Raw genomic sequence first — 17,181 nt, 5'->3', positions numbered from 1 at the left:
TTCTTCTATTTTAGCTTATATCTATTAGATTCTTCGCATGAGAATAAATCTAACAAAATAAGTTTAACCGTTACCTAATCTTTGCTAGTGGTGGAGCCTAATGTTGTTGGTTTTTGGTTAATTATGAGGACAATTAATCTTAGATGTACTTTAGATCAGGCTTAGTGCAAACCCATTTTGTTTCTTCCCTCGAATGAATCATAGTCTTTGTCTAGTTTTATTTTATAGCTAAAAACATTGTACTCTACTAGTCATGTATGAATACAAGATTTAAACGAGGCATGATTAAAAAAGAAATATGAGAAAGTATAGTGTTAGTGCCATTTGCTACTATTATGTGAAAAACTCATAGACGTGATTTAATGATACCTTATATAAATTTTTAAGCTATTCAATTTTTGTTGTGATCTACATCCTAAGCTTATGCATAGACAACAAATTATCAAAAAGAATATAAAGGAAAATGAAACAATCATAGCTTACATAAATGGTTATTATATTGCAACAAGAATTGTTATAACTTTATTAACTTACATAAATGTAAATAAATAATAAAGATACTAGAAATCTTGGTGAGGAAGAATATATTTATGAAAGAATGTGGTGTTGAAATTTTTTTTTTTAGAAAATAGGATAAATTTAAAGTAAAAGTTACTTTGAACCTCCCCTACTTTTTGCTTACTCAGATCTAAAAGAATCCTTTAGTATTCGATAAATTGCAAAAAATCCCAAGTCCTTTTTCTTTCCTTTTTATCTATTTTTTTTTTTTTTTTAAGGGAGTAGCTCCCTCTTTTGTTATAAATATGAACAACGTATGATCTTTAGTTGATGGCCCATTCGTGGAGATTAATGGAAGTCAACCTCTATGAAGAATTAATGTTATCAATTTGTAGTGTTTAAAAGTATAGATTTAAGGCCTTAAATTTGATTTATGAATTCAAATGAAACTCAAAATTTTTCATAGCATTTTATTTGAATCCACAAAAATTTAAATCTAAGTTTTAAAATCTAAGCTCTTAAACAGTCAGACAAGGTCAACAACACTTACAAAACAAAGAAGATTACTGTTGCTAAATAACATTTCTATAAGACAAAGGAGATTACATATTGCCAAGAAACATGACAAATGTAATACAAAATGAGAGCTACTTGCTAAATCTCGAACCAAACTCACATAAACGACTTCAACGTCCTCCTCACTACAAATACAACACAACAATAAAATCAAACCTCAAGCCCCACTAAATGGGATCAACCATAGGGATCATTTTCCGCCAATTTATGCAATCATGAACCATTTCTTTTAACAGAAACAATTCTTAATTATGACCTCTCAAAAACGTTTCCTCTGCCAATAGTTATAAATTAAAATCTAAAACAAAGTCAAAATTTAAATCTTTCCAAGTATAACGTAAATTCAATTTTAACTTATAGAAACCAATGATTTGTTCCAATGAAAGTTAATTGGGAACAAAACATTAAATTGGTTTTAGACATAGTTTGCATTTGTTACCATCAACCAACAAGGGCATCTAATCACAATGGCGTTACATGTTTTTCTAATCTTTTGCTTTTTCTTGTAACCATTTTTGTTTTTCGGGTGAGGATTGGAGGAAGAAGATGAGGTAAGAGTGCAAAAAACTGAAAATCAATAACCTACGATTGAATTTGAATGTGTAAATTTAGATAAAATGTAACAATAAATTGCATTAAATTCACATATAAATTTAAGGTCCTAAATTCATGCTTCCAAACACAGCTTAAAAGCAAATCTTGCAAAGTTGGCTTAATCCACCATATACTTGAGAAGCTGAGGTCCAGCAAAACCACAAAAGAACATTTGCTAAGGTTGCCAAACATACAACAGGGCAGCAGAAGCAGCTCCATGGACCAGCATGCTGCCTCAGGCAGAACTCCAATTAGCAAGTGAAAATAAATGGTACATTTCGTATTTACCTGCAAGTTCCCAGAAGACTAAGCTCATCTCCAGTTTTCAAACCATCCACAGCAACCACAATGTCACATCTGGAATGGACCAAGTAATCTCCACATCGACTGATGAACATTTTTCAATATTCTTTCAGTTCAGAAAACTCAGGAACGCTAAATGGACAGTGAGATTGACGAGCAGAAGTATAAAAGTGATGAACATTTAGACTAGAGACCAGTAAATTCCACAATTGTGTCCCACTGCCTCTGTTACCAACATAAGATACAGCAGAAACACACAAATATTCTACACGTTGCCTCAGCTATTCATTCCCTCATTCCTATCACCATGGATTCGATCATCTTCACATATAATTGCCAAATATAAAAAATAAAAAAATACCAAGAGTTCATGTTCTCTTCAAGAAAGGCATTTCATATATAATCGAGAGAAAAAAAGAAGGGGACCAGGAGTTCATGCTCTCTTTAAGTAGCGTACAATACATACTATATCTGACTAACTGCCTACCCATCCTACCTCTACATTCTTGACAGCCCAACAGGCATATACACAAATGAGTTAGCATTCAGAAGCATTTTGATTGTGTTAGGAGTTCATGCTTTCTTGAAGAGAGGCATGGTATGTGACCAAATTTGCATCCAGGAACATTATGATTATGTTGCTTCAAAAACCTAACAACATCAAACATGTTTGGCAACAATGTGAAAGCATGTTTCCAAATACATTTGCAACAATGTTTCAACCTTTTTGGGAAACAGAATATCAGATGCAACCCAAATCATAACATAAAAGGAAATAATATAGATCAAAATGTTTCTCAACACCCAACCAACGCAACAAATACATGATATCTCCCCTATGTTTATGGATGACGTGCCTTTCATAACCAAACCAGTCAACTAAATTGCTCCCTGAGAATGGTTGTGTTGACCTTATGGGTCATATCCCGTTTTGATTATAATAAATACTCTGGTATTTAATGTTTATCAAGTTTATATGCAGGTTCACATTAGCAAGATCGTATGATGGCACATGATGACTCAAAGGCAAAGGAAGACCCAGAAGATTCACTTGTTGTAATTGTATATTAAGTTTAATTTGGATCTGTAATAGTAATATAGGATCGGTCTGCAATGATCACTGCATATCATGCATGTAGGATCTATAAGCTCAGTAATGTCGTAGACAGACCGTAGGTTAATTAGATGACTTTAGGGTTGACTTCGGTCGACCGAACACCAGGTTTTTGGACGTACTTGAAAAGGCCCTAGGTCCTTGCACAAACACATAAGATAATCCCCAAAATTACTTATATTATCAGGGAATTTAACTGGAGAAAAACTAGACTTATAGGCAAAAGTTGTGAGGATTCGGGCGACCGAACCTTTGATTGGTCAGAAGGTTGACTTGGTTTCGGGCCACCGAACCATTTTGACCGTAGCGTCCTCAGGCAACCGAACCACTGATCTGACCTTTCCCAACAACTCGGCAGCCCGAATTTATACGTTCAAAATAGCCTCAGGCGACTAAACACATGAGTTCGGTAAACCGAACTCTAGACCAGGCGACCAAAACGAGGACAGAATGGAAATCACCTCGGTTCAGCAAACCGAGCCCATTTTCGGGCACTCGAACTTCAAAAATAACTTTTCTGAGTGTGTCTTTTCGAGCAACCGAACTGTTGATCGAGCACCCGAAAACTCTCGGGTTGTTTTATTTTTACCGAGGTTAAAGATGGTTAAACAAAGTTAATTTCATTAAACGGTTTTAAAACAATTTAAATAAAGACCTCTATATCCCTAACGGTCATACTTTAGCTTACTTCTATATAATATAGGGCTTCATTTGCAAGGATTAGTAAAAGATTAACAATTTGGTTAGTGGAAAAATTCTCTGAATTTTGAGAGATCCTTTTGTTCTTTCAAGCCAAAAATACTCTTCCATTTAGCATTCTTTTGAAAGATAATCTTGTGTGAGAGTGTCCTACTTCATCCTACATTGATTCTACTCGCCTAAACTCTCATTTGTTTAATTGATTGAATGATTTTTATTTGAGAGTTTTAGCACAAGTTTTCCCTCGATTTAAATCAATAAATCTTTTGTATGAGAAACTTCAAAGCTTGTGGGTCTTAGCATCTAGATTGCAAGACACCTTAGCTTATAATTTTTGTGTGCACAAAAATCTTTTTACAAGCTAAGTTTTGAATATCTCTTGTGCTTGAACATTGAGTAAATATTTGTTGAGATATTTTGATTTATCTTGGTGAAAATCTTTGAACCCTAGGCTGTGATTGAGATACACTTTCATATATATATATTTTCAAAGATTAGCTTGTTCATACACTCGTATGCTTGATTGAGTATAAACATTATCTTGAGTGTTGATTGCACACATTACATCACTAAGCTTATATTCCTACATTATTGGTGTGCATTGTTTAGTGCTTGTGCTTAGTGGTACAAATCTGCTTGTGTAAGAAGCATTTCCGTATACGCAAAATTTATTGTTTGTTATATTCCAGGCGTAGGCCTGAAAAGGGAGATTAGCCCTGTTGAATAGTCTCAGATTCGATAAGACTCGGTTAAGAAAGCTAGGTGCACCATCCTGGTAAGGTATAAGTTGAGGTTAACCCCGTTAATTGACCTAATTGTAATCGGTGCCACTCCACCCGTGAAGTGAGCCATAGTGTAATCCTTGTGCTTGTGAGTCGAGGCGTGGACGTAGGCAGTTTGCCGAACCTTGATAGCATTTCTGGCGTCATCTCTATTTACTGTTTTATTGTGCATGTTCAATTAAATTACTTGTGCAGTTTAATTTTTCGCAAAATATATATGGATTTATATTACACGCACTAGATTGACCTTAGGTTTGTATAATACTGCTGTTAGTGGATTGACCTAGGGGATTAATTTTTAAAATATCAATTCACCCCCCCCTCCCCTTCTTGGGATTACACCAAAGTAAATAGATTGGCCAGATGGTCATACCAACTTAGTATTTAAACATTAAAATTAGTTTGTATTAGGTTGCACAAATCAAATCAACACTAACCCTATGTTTGTTCATACCTTGGATTTGGAATGCATGGATTTGGATGAAACTTAGTACAATCTCATCCAAAAAAATATTCCATGCAAATCCAAATTGGAGTCATGAAATCCATATTTGCAAATAGAGCGTTGCAATTATTCAAATTTCATTATTTGTAGACGCATAACTACATAACCCTGCATGATTGTTCCTTGTCCACATTAGATATCATTTGTGAATGGTTTCAAATAGGAAAGTAGAAACTGAATGCAGGGAGTAGTCTAAATATGGCCAAGCAAAGAGATGAGCTGAGCAAGGACCAAGATTCCTAAAATGTAAACACCGCAAGAAGGCTCCCTAGTAAGGAGCACAAAACTCTTATTGACCTACTAATGTGGAGCAGGCCTTCATCTCCTATTCAAAGAAAAGAAAACATCCGGCTTCAAGAGTTTTGGTACCAAGCCAACAACTTTAACCAGGAGGAAGATCACATGTTGGTAAATTCAATGACAGAAGAGACTGAAGAGGTGATGATAAAGTATGGAGTGCAATGTCTCTAGCTATTGGAGGAAACGATCACTGTTTTCCCAAATTGGACAATATGTGGTCTTGTACTCTTGGTGTTCAATCCCAAGCAGGACCATAGTTTGGGTGTCACAAAGACCCTAGACCTTTATATCAGAAGGGGGAACATAAGGTGACGCTTGACTTTCTAATGCTCCAATAACTTGCTTAGGGTGCTTGGATGGTGGGTCTCACTTTACAAGAGAAATCTCTTCCTAACTGCAAAGCCAATTATGGGCAGAGGTTGTTGCGAGAGATCCCATTGAGCCAATTTTCCTAGTAGATTCAAGTGCAGATTTAGCTACAAACTAATTGAACGCATCAGCTCAAGTGGTCAGTCAATTGGCCATCTATGCAGGGTAAGAAGATGAAGGGGGCCACATTTAATTGGAGAATTGAGAGGATGTTGGATGAGAGACAAAAATTTGAGAATATTACAATTCTTCAGTTCCTTAACAAGTGTACATCTGTCCTAGTCATGAAGCATCTATCCTAAACCAGCCAAAAACGATGCAGCAGGGAAAGAAGGCAATCAAATTGCTGGGAGTTATTTGAGCTGCAACAGAAGCATGGAAGATGGAACTGAAGTTGGCAGTCTTCAAGAACAATGGTAACAAAGGGAGAATCTGTTTAAGATCAGCAAAAAAAAATTTCTTAAAAGCGAATTTGTACTTTTAAATTGCAACATTGCAAACATCATCACACACTGAAACTACATGCGATGGTCAATGAGCAGAAGGGGGATTCCTGCGGGGGTTGGGGGTGTTGTCATAGAATCAGCACACTTGACGAGAGATTAATGCTGTTTTACAATCAACAGGAGGGCCTTCTGCCTTCATAATTATTAGGGAAAAAAAGAACACGGGAAATAAGTGAAATTGCTTGAAATTAATTTTTACAAAATCAACAAGTCCTTCGTGCTTTCTTTTTGATAGAAAAAGAAGAAATTCATTAAGAAAGAAGAAAATACAAACAGGATGAGAAATTCTCAGATAACAAAAGAAAAGCGAAAACAAAAAACTAGAAATAGAAAACCAAGAACTTGCTTTCTTTTTGATAGAAAAAGAAGAATTTCATTAAGAGAGAAGAAAATACAAAGAGGATGAGAAATCCTCAGATAACAAAAGAAAAGCAAAAACAAAAAACTATAAATAGAAAACCAAGAACTGAGGAACCACCCCCACCCCCCCTCCTCCTCAGGGGAAAAAAAACTGTCGCAACTAAGATCCATAAAAGAAGCAGTCTCCTGAAAAAAAAAACCCAATCATTCCTCTACAACCAGATTTCCCATATAGCTGCAAAGACTGCAAACCACTACAAAGCCAACAAAATCAATCAACAAGAAATCCTCCAAAGACTCGGGACAAATCCATCTCTCCGAACAAAAAAATAATCTTACTTCATAAACAGTGAGCCAAAAAGCAATCAAGAAACAAATTCCAAATGATCCTCACTATTAGAATAACAGATAACACACACATCCTGCAACAAATTGATGGTCAACTCTTATTAAGAATGGGGATCCATACAAAGACCTTTACCTTCAAAGGAATTTAGCTCTCCACAGAACAGGCCATTTAGGTACGAGTAAAAAGATTTACATGAAAAAACACCAGAATTTTACAAACACTCGATTCTAGCACCCCCAACATGGGAATATTGAAAAGAATCCAGCAAATCTAGAGAAGAAATCTACTCTCCCAACCATTAAGGTTTCAATGAAATTTGAAATCTTAGGAAATCTCAGTGTCATGAATTATGAGAAAAGAAGAAATTATGAATTGGAGCACAAAGTGAAACGAAAAATAGAAGGGAATACAACTAGAATACACAATCCCTTATCTAGAGATCCTTCCAAAACCAAACCCTACTACTGCCTCCTACTTTATCCTTGACGCAAAAAAAAAAGGGGGGGGGGGGGGAGAGAGAGAGAGAGAGGGAGGGAGGGATAAACCTGCAAAATGAAATGAATTTCCCTGGGCTTTCATGATTAACTCTAGCTATAACATTAGCATCCCACCCATTGTCTTGCAGAATATTTACTTTTAATAAACCTATTGTGCCACAGAGACTGTTTCCAAAGGGTAACACCACCTACCAAAGCACTGTTCTTGGACACCTACTCACTAAGACCCAAAACCCTCCACCTCAGACCTTCTCAGTTCAGAAGGTGATCCCCTTCACCATGCCTTACCAAAGGAAATCTTTCATAATCCTCTCCGGCCGATTAGAACCCCCATCAAAACCTTAAACAAGGATTAAAAATCGGGAGAATCGAGAAGAGACATTCCTAGATTAAAATAAAGCAGCAACCTCCCAAGGGAAAAAACATACTCTTCCACTCATTGAGACATTTATAGACCTTAGCAATAATTGGATCCCAAAACTCCCCAACTATGATTCACACCTAAAGGGACTCTCAAATAAGTCAAAAGCTAGTGCAAATTCCCTGAAACTACAAGAACAGCAAACCTAAAAGCCACCTCTAGACTTAAATTGCAGCTAAGCCACACTTAGCTAAATTAATCTTAAAGAGTTAGGACCATAGACTAGCTTAACACCTGTAAAAAAGGTGAGAATATTACCCAAAAAAGAAGAATTCCTATCATCTGTCAAGAACAAAATTGTATCACTATCATCAACAAAATGCGAACGAGAAACAATTACATCATCCCTACCAACGGTCAAAATTTAATGACGGGAGGGACTGAAGAGGTGGTGATAAGTATGGAGTGCAGTGTGATGCAAACCTCAACCGACCCGCGTTGAGACCCAGCAAACAATGTTGGAATGCTTGCCCAAGAAAGCTAAAATTCAGATTTTGGGATCTCGACCCATTGTTTACAACAAACAAGAACCTTGGTATATACGACCTCAACCCGTTGTTTAGTGCGAAACAAGAACCTCGGTATAAGGAAGACACCACAAACGGTGGTGGAAAGCCGTTTGATAAGTCGTTGGTGAACGCCACAGGAAATCCTGATAAGTTCGAATAGTTCTTCAAAGAACCAAGAAGCAACAAAGCCTCACATTTTTATTCCATTCCATTCAATGATGATCCTCTGTTCTTACAATAAGAATGCTTTTATAGGCATAGCCTAGGAGACAAAGCATTAAACACTTCAAACCACTCTCAACAACTCACAACAACTTACTAAGACTTCTTGCAAGATTACAAATTAGACTCAACAACTTACTAAGACTTCTTGCAAGATTACAAATTAAATATAACACAAAAGTCAAAGGTAGGCTCAACAACTCAACAACTTACTAAGACTACACAAATAGACAAGTTGTCTTGCATGATTACAATAATAACACAAAATTCAAAGAGTCAAATTCCCTATTTGAATAGCACCCCATTATTAAGGAGATTAACACATTTAAGCTCCATCAAAAACTTGGATTAAGTTTAGTAGACCTTCATATTTCTTTGGGCCAAGTTTGGAGTGGCCCATTTTTGAATAAGCCCAAATATCTTGAATTAGCCCATGAAGTGCTTCCTTGATTTTCTTAGACTCTGCTCTAGTAATGGGCCCAACTGGAACATGCAATGTATCCTTTAATGATGCTTGTTGATTCTCATCATTCCCCCTCTCTTCAAAAGGATTCGACCCCGAATCCAAGTAATATTGTAGAAAAGAAAAAAAAATTCTTTTTACTTTTTTTTTTTTTCAACTTGGTACACGTCACAACACAAGAACAATGAAACAAAACGAAAGACAAAAATATAGAATGATAGCAAGAAACGAAAGATAAAAGATAGAAAAACCTAATTTTAGAGCCTAAGCTCTGATACCAAATGATGCGAACCTCAACTGACACGCGTTGAGACCCAGCAAACAAGGTTGTAATGCTTGCCCAAGAAAGCTAAAATTCAGATTTTGGGATCTCGACCCATTGTTTACAACAAACAAGAACCTTGGTATATACGACCTCAACCCGTTGTTTAGTGCGAAACAAGAACCTCGGTATAAGGAAGACGCCACAAACGGTGGTGGAAAGCCGTTTGATAAGTCGTTGGTGAGCGCCACGGGAAATCCCGATAAGTTCGAATAGTTCTTCAAAGAACCAAGAAGCAACAAAGCCTCACATTTTTATTCCATTCCATTCAATGATGATCCTCTGTTCTTACAATAAGAATGCTTTTATAGGCATAGCCTAGGAGACAAAGCATTAAACACTTCAAACCACTCTCAACAACTCACAACAACTTACTAAGACTTCTTGCAAGATTACAAATTAGACTCAACAACTTACTAAGACTTCTTGCAAGATTACAAATTAAATATAACACAAAAGTCAAAGGTAGGCTCAACAAATCAACAACTTACTAAGACTACACAAATAAACAAGTTGTCTTGCATGATTACAATAATAACACAAAATTCAAAGAGTCAAATTCCCTATTTGAATAGCACCCCATTATTAAGGAGATTAACACATTTAAGCTCCATCAAAAACTTGGATTAAGTTTAGTAGACCTTCATATTTCTTTGGGCCAAGTTTGGAGTGGCCCATTTTTGAATAAGCCCAAATATCTTGAATTAGCCCATGAAGTGCTTCCTTGATTTTCTTAGACTCTGCTCTAGTAATGGGCCCAACTGGAACATGTAATGGATCCTTTAACGATGCTTGTTGATTCTCATCAATTTGGGTGGAGGTCGTGTGGGGTAAGAGGGGGGTGATGGAGATGGAGTCGTTGGATAGATAGTGGGCTCTCACCACCTAATCTCCGGAGAGAACGTGTAGCCTCACACTACACAATCAAAATGATTGGACAAAGCTAACAAGCTTTAGCAAAGGAATTTCCTTTCAATATTTCAATATTCAAACTTAGCTTTTGCTTTTACAATGAAGGGATATATATAGCTAGCATGGGGGGACAAAGCATTAAACAACTAACAATTCCCACACAAGCATGAGACACATATAATAAAGACACCAACTTACTAGACACATTAATTACTCTTACAAGTTACTAACAAAATAAATGCTCCAACTTTCTAGACATAATAAATACTAATACAACTTACAACACACACAACTTACTAAGACAGCACATGCAAGCAAGCAAGTTGTCTTGCATGATTACAAATTTAATATAACATAAGATAAAAAGGAGGCCCAATCCGTGTGGGGCCCATTGGAGCTGTGTGGGGTCCACAAGATTGTGTAGGGCCCACATGGGTCTTCTTGCTTTAATACTTCACTTGGATCTTCTCGTACTGAAAGTCTTCAAATATGATTTTCCATTAATCCCATGGGTTCCTGCAAAACAGTTATGAACTAAGGTAGACATCTGGAGGCCGTTCACGTGTCACTATGTTGGCGAAGGAAAGGGTTAAGGCCTATTGATCCCCATCAAATGGCATGGTGATTCTAGAGAGTGGGTGCTGGATTTGCTACTCCTTCAGTTGGGGGGAATGCTCATTCTGAAGAAGTTTTGAAGATCTTGAAGAAAATTACCTGAAGAGGGACATCAGTTTGATGAGTTGTTAGCTTGTATAATTTCAGCAAATTTTGAAACTGAAGGGAAATCAAACTCCTGATTGATTTGAGAGCCAAGTCTCTGGATGACAGACCAACAGGATGCTAGTCATAAAACAGAAAAGTAGATTGCCCATTGTCCACAAGATGCCTGATACAAGGGCAAGTTACTTCCCCCGGCTTGTAAAATTTTTCTCCATGTTAAGGTACAACTTGGAGAAACCTCCTTGCACCAAAAATTTCAAGCAAAAGACGATAAATAGTCCAAGTCATCATTCTATAGAAGTTTCATTCCAATCCCTTTTTGAGGCCTAAACCTCTTTCCTTACGAGGATCACAGATACGCTTCCATTTGACCTTGCAACTTGTTGAATTGCAATCATTCCCATGCCAAATAAAAGACCTGTGAATTTCTGTTCCAAACTCTTGTTGACTTTCTGAAAAAAATGAAGGCATAGTACAGATAAGATTGAATACTGAAAAGAACTGATCTTTATAATTTGCAATCTGCTGGCAAAAGATAAAAATTTACATGCCTATAAGCCAGTGTTTCATATTCTTTCTGGGAGAATCTCAAAATCATGAGTGGGTTTTACTAGCTAGAGTGAGACCTTGGTATCTGGCAGGGAGGTTACCTTGAGAGACCCCAAGCACTCAATAATAGTTCTTTTGGTTAAGGATCAATACTAATATATGGGATTTACTAGGATTGGCTTTCAGAGCAGTGAGTTTATATAATGCATTTAGCAGCCTATGTCCCATTAGGGAAGGTAATGAGATCATCATTTAAACTGAGATGAGTGAATATAACTATCTTGCTTACACTATGGTATTTACAATCCCCTTCTCTCTTTCAAAATCTTGCCAGCACCTCTACAAGCATTAAAGAGGGTATGGAAAATTAGGATCACCTTGCCCAAGCCCCCTTCACCTTCAAAAGACTTTCCACAGCACCATTAAGAGAGAGAGAGGGCAACAAAGTGAATGCAACACACATTACGTAATCCATGAGATGAAATTCATAAGAGGGCCTATGCAAATGAGAAGTTCAATAAGAAAGTTACAGTCCACTGAATTAGAAGCCTTCCTAATATCAATTTTCAATGCAAATCAAGGAGAATGTTCCAAATATGCTTTAATATTTGATACAAGAACACTCCAAATGAGAAATATTGAACATAAGAAAAACTTGTTGCAGTTTTTGAAGGGATGGATGACACAAACGACCATGTTACTAACTTATAGAAAACACCACAGAGTCGAAATTGAAGATTCTGTATGATAATGGTACCTAGATATACTGCCACGACCGTCAAAATAGTACAAGCCATTCTTCTCAAGCCCTCCACCAATCCTCTTCTTTGTATGGAGATATTGAATAACACCATGAGAAGGAAAGAAATAAGAAGAGAAATTTAGGCAGATAATCTAAAGGAATGAATAGAAATAAATGAAAGAAATATTGACTGGTGTAACCAAACCATTGGCAAGAGTAACCTTAAGAGTGTAAGGAGTGAGTTTCAAGGATAGAAGCAAATTAGGATTGCTTGTCATATGGTTGTTGGAACTTGAGTCAACAACCCAAGTTGAGGATGATGTTGAGGCAAGAATCTTGGCTATGCATAAATGGTCTACAGTAGCACTGGATGTGAAAGGCTAAGTTTGGCGTTGATGAATCATGTAATCACGATTGTTTATTCTTTTAGGATATAGTAGATGATGTGCTCAGCTCTTCAGTAGAGTGGCCAAGTGCACTTGAGGTGTCAACACTTGAATTACCTATCCATGTTGTAAAGTTAGAGATGGTAAAGAGGAGAGGAGGAAAGAGAAGAAGATAAGAAGAGAAAAAATAGGTGGCAGTTTCTTGGAGTTTTTGAGATAATTCTATTTCTGGAAATAGCATTTTCCCAATTCCCCTGCATATTAATGAGACTTTTGATTCAATCAGTTGCCATCAAGAATTAATGGGTAGAGCGAAGCTGCATCTATTTATCCACTTGAGGGTGAGATAGACAATCTAGATCCTCAAGAGCTCCTCAAGGGTTTTGGGTTAAAATTAGTTATGTGTTTGGTCAAGTGGATAATGTGACTCTCCTAGGTATGATGATAGGAAAAAGAAAAAAAGTTGAAAGGGCTGGCAAAAGATGAATTTGTCCATTAATTATAGGATTAAAAAGGGTAGGGGGAAGGCTGGGGTATTTCGTTTTGTTTTTGATTGTTTTTATGTTTTTATCTCCTTTGTTAGTTATGTTTAATTTTGTTTGTCCTAGTTTGGTTGGTTGGTTTTAACTTGTAACCACAGTATTCCTCCGCCAAAAGTGAGGGTTTATTAATAAATAAATGGAGGTGCCGCCCTCTTTTAGCAAAAAAAAAAAAAAAAAGAAGGCTGGGGGTGGGGGTGGGGGTTTAGTTTATAGTTTTTTAATTCCTAGTTATGTGGGGGGTCTTGGGGATGTGAACAAATTAGGGCAGTTTGAGAGCTTATTTTGAGTTGCTCATGATGTAATTTTGTTAATGGAAACAAAACTTATAGGTGTCCTTTTGGGAAGCCTTTGGGATGTGCAGTTCAAAGATTAGGAGTGCCTAGAGTTTTCCTTGGGCTCAAATTGTGGATTGGGATACTAGATGTGCCACTTTGCAGTAGGGTGGAAAATCTCTCTGGGTTTTTAAGTCTTTCTGTTTGCTTGGAGTCTTGACAGCAAATGTGAGTGGTGGTTTTCTTCAGTGTATGGACCTTCTTGTTATGGATATAGATATTTATTTTGACTAGATTTTTTGTATGCTTTTGATCTTCGTTTTCCTAATTGGGTCTTAAGTGGGGAGTTAATGTTGTTAGATCTTCACTTAAGGAGTTCGGAGGCTCCCATATTACTTCTAGGCTATAGTGTTTGACAGATTTATTTGGGAGTGTGGTCTTCAAAACTTTGCTTTGTCCAATGTTAGGTTGCTTTGTTGCTTGATTGGATAGGTTTCCGTGTTGTGTGATTGGGAGGAGGTCTTTTTTAGTTTATGACAAGAGTTATATGTTAGGCCAGTCTCTGATAATTGTCCTCTTATTTTGCATTCTTCTATAATATTTGTGATTCTTGTCCTTTTTTTGTCCTTTATATAGGGATCTTGGAATAATTGTTTGTGTGAGGGGTTGGAGAGCTTTAGGTTTATGAAGAGGTTGGCATCTTTAAAGTTGGCCTTGAAAAGATGGAATAGGGATGTCTTTGGTGAAGTATACATTAGAAAGTCTAATACTCTAAGGGAGACTCGAGGATATTGATCATGCAAAAGACTTGGGTAAATATCTCGAAGGATTTAGTTAGTAGGGGATTTTCTTTTTAAGAATGATTTTGAGGCTTTGTTAATGGAGGAGAAGATAAATTGGAAATAAACAGTTAGGGATTAACTGGGCCAAGGAAGGGGATTGAAATTTTAGATTTTTTCATGGGATAGCTAAAGATAGATTCAATAGTAGTGAGATTAAAGAATTGGAATCTGATAGGATTTTGTTGTTGGGGACCAAAAATATTATTGTTGAGGAGATCATTAGGTTCTTTAGAAATCTTTTTAAGGAGGGTTTGTTGTCCTATGTTTGAGGGGTTGGATTGGTCTCCCATTTCCAATGAGTTGTCTACTTGGTTGGGGAGACTTTTGTGGAAGATTAGGTTAAATGGGTGGTGTTCAGTATGGATAGAGAAGTCTCATAGGCCAAATGGTTTCAAACGAAGACTTTTTTCAGAGTTGTTGAGAGGTCATTAAGTGTGATTTGATGAAGCTGTTTCATGAGTTTCAGGCCAATGGGGTGATTCCTCAAAGTTTCTCAACTTTTATCACTTTGGTTTCGAAGAAAGACCACTCTGTTAATTTTAGTCATGTCCATCCTATTAGTTTGATTATGTGCATTTATAATATCATTGCAAATGTCCTCACCAAGAGGATTAAGATGGTGATAGCGGATACTATTTCTAGTTCCTAGGAAACTTTTTGTGGGGTTAGATGTATTTTGGATGTTGTTCTTGCAGCTAATGAGGCTGTGGAGGATGTTAGGAGTAAGAAGGGTAGTTTTTTAGTTGGACTTTGAGAAGGCCTATGACAGGGTTGGTCTTTTTTGGATTGGGTCTTTGATAGGAAGGGATTTGGAGCTAATTGGCATTGTTGGATTAGGGGGTTGTCTTTCTCTTGCATCTTTTTATTCTTTTTTTTGGGGGGGGGGGGGGGGGGGTGGTGTGTTTTTTGTAATTATTAAGGGTCACCCTAAGGCTTGGCTTTCTGCTTCTATGGTGTAAGGCAAGTTTCTGTTATCTTAGTAGCTGATGTGTTTTTTAGGATGCTTGGCAGTGCCATTGAAAGGGGTTTGGGCCATGGTGTTGCTGTTGTAGGGAGGGATGATGTAGTTGTTTCTCATTTGCAGTTTGTTGATGACGCCAGTTTGTTCATGTCAGATAGGAAGTATTTTTTTTTGTCCCTGGGTGTGTGGAGGGTTATATTCTCACCATTTTACAGGTTTTATGCTAGTCTGGGTCTTATGATTAATTTAGCTGTAAGTGTGGCCTAGCTGCAATTTAAAGTCTGGAGATGGCTTTTAGGTTTGCTGCTCTTGTATGTTGTCGGAATTTGCAGTGGCTTTTGACTCTTTTAGGAGTTCCTTTAGGTGGGAACCCTCAGTTGGGGTTTTTGGGACCCAGTGATTGCTGAAGTCTCTAAATGTCTTGATTGGTGGAAGAGTACTTTTATTTTTTTCCCCTAGGGAGGTCACTTTGCTTTAATCCGTGCACATCTCCTGTTGATTCCCTTAAAATTTTAATCCTTGTTTAATATTCTGGGTGGGATTGCTAATCGGCTAGTGAGGTTTATGAGATATTTCCTTTGTAAGGGATGGTGAGAAGAGGGACCATCGTCATCTTCTGAGCTGGGTAGGTCTTACGAGGACACTGCTTTGCTGGGTTACATTGCCCTTTGGAAATCATCTCTATGGCAAATGGGATTGTTTAAAGTAAATATAGTCTGCAGACAATGGGTGGGATGCTAATATTATGGCTAGAGTTACTCATGAAAGGCCATGAAAATTCATTTCATTTTGCAGCTATTTCCTTTTTCCTCCCTTGTCAAGTATAAAGTGGGAGGATGTGGTGGTAGGGTTCAATTTTGGAAGGATATGTAGATATGACAATTGTGTCTTTTTAGCTTCTTTCCTTCTATTTTTTCTCCTCACTGTGCTGCATTTCGTACTTTCTTCTCTTTATTCATGACAATGAAATTCTCTTAAAGGTTTTAAATTTCGTTGAAACTTTAATGGTAGAGAGACTGAGGAAATCTCTTTTCTCCTAGATTTGCTGGATCCTTTTTAATGTTCCAATGTTGGGGGATGTTAGAGTCTGCTGTTTGGAGAATTCTGGTGTTTTTTTCATGTAAATGGTTTCTCTTATCTAAATGATCTCTACTCTCGAGAGCCCAAATCTTTTGAAGACAGAATTTTTGTCGGATTCCCATTCTTTGTAGTGTTAACACCACCAATTTTTTTGCATGATGGCTGTGTTATATGTTACACTAATAGTGAGGATCATGCACATTTATTTCTCCATTGCTTTGTGGCGCTCTGTTTATGAAGTGAGGTTGTTTTTGGTCCATGGAACAGTTATTCCTTATTATTTCATTCAACATGTAATAAGAAAGGATGAACATTCCCATTGTGAAATTTGGGAATAGTTATTCCTTATCTATTCCTTGTTATGGATTCATAAAAAGTTTTACTTTGTTATTTGCTTTACAGTGACAATATAATTTTTTGCATAGTTAATTGTAACTAATCTATTCCTAGGAACAGGTGTCTTGAACCAAACGCAACCTAAGTTTTTTATTTTTGTTGGGTGAGTGTTGGATTGGCCCTCAGTCTCTGGAGGATTTCTTGATTGATTTTGCTGGTTTTGTAGTTGTGCAGTCTTTCCAGCTATTTGGTAATCTGGGTGTGAATTGTTGGATTTTTCGAGACTCTGCTTCATCTATAGATCTTAGTTGGGAGCATAGTTTTTTTGACTTCACTATGGTTTTCCCTACTGGGTGTTTTGGTAAGTATATCCTCCTCTGATATTCAGCGTGATTGGGTGGTCCTTTTAGCTTAGTTCTTGGTTTTCTACTTGTAGTTTCTTGTTTTGCT

The sequence above is a fragment of the Malania oleifera genome, chromosome 13 (genome assembly GCF_029873635.1).
Source record: "Malania oleifera isolate guangnan ecotype guangnan chromosome 13, ASM2987363v1, whole genome shotgun sequence".
NCBI lineage: Eukaryota > Viridiplantae > Streptophyta > Magnoliopsida > Santalales > Ximeniaceae > Malania > Malania oleifera.
This window is presented reverse-complemented; position numbering follows the sequence as displayed.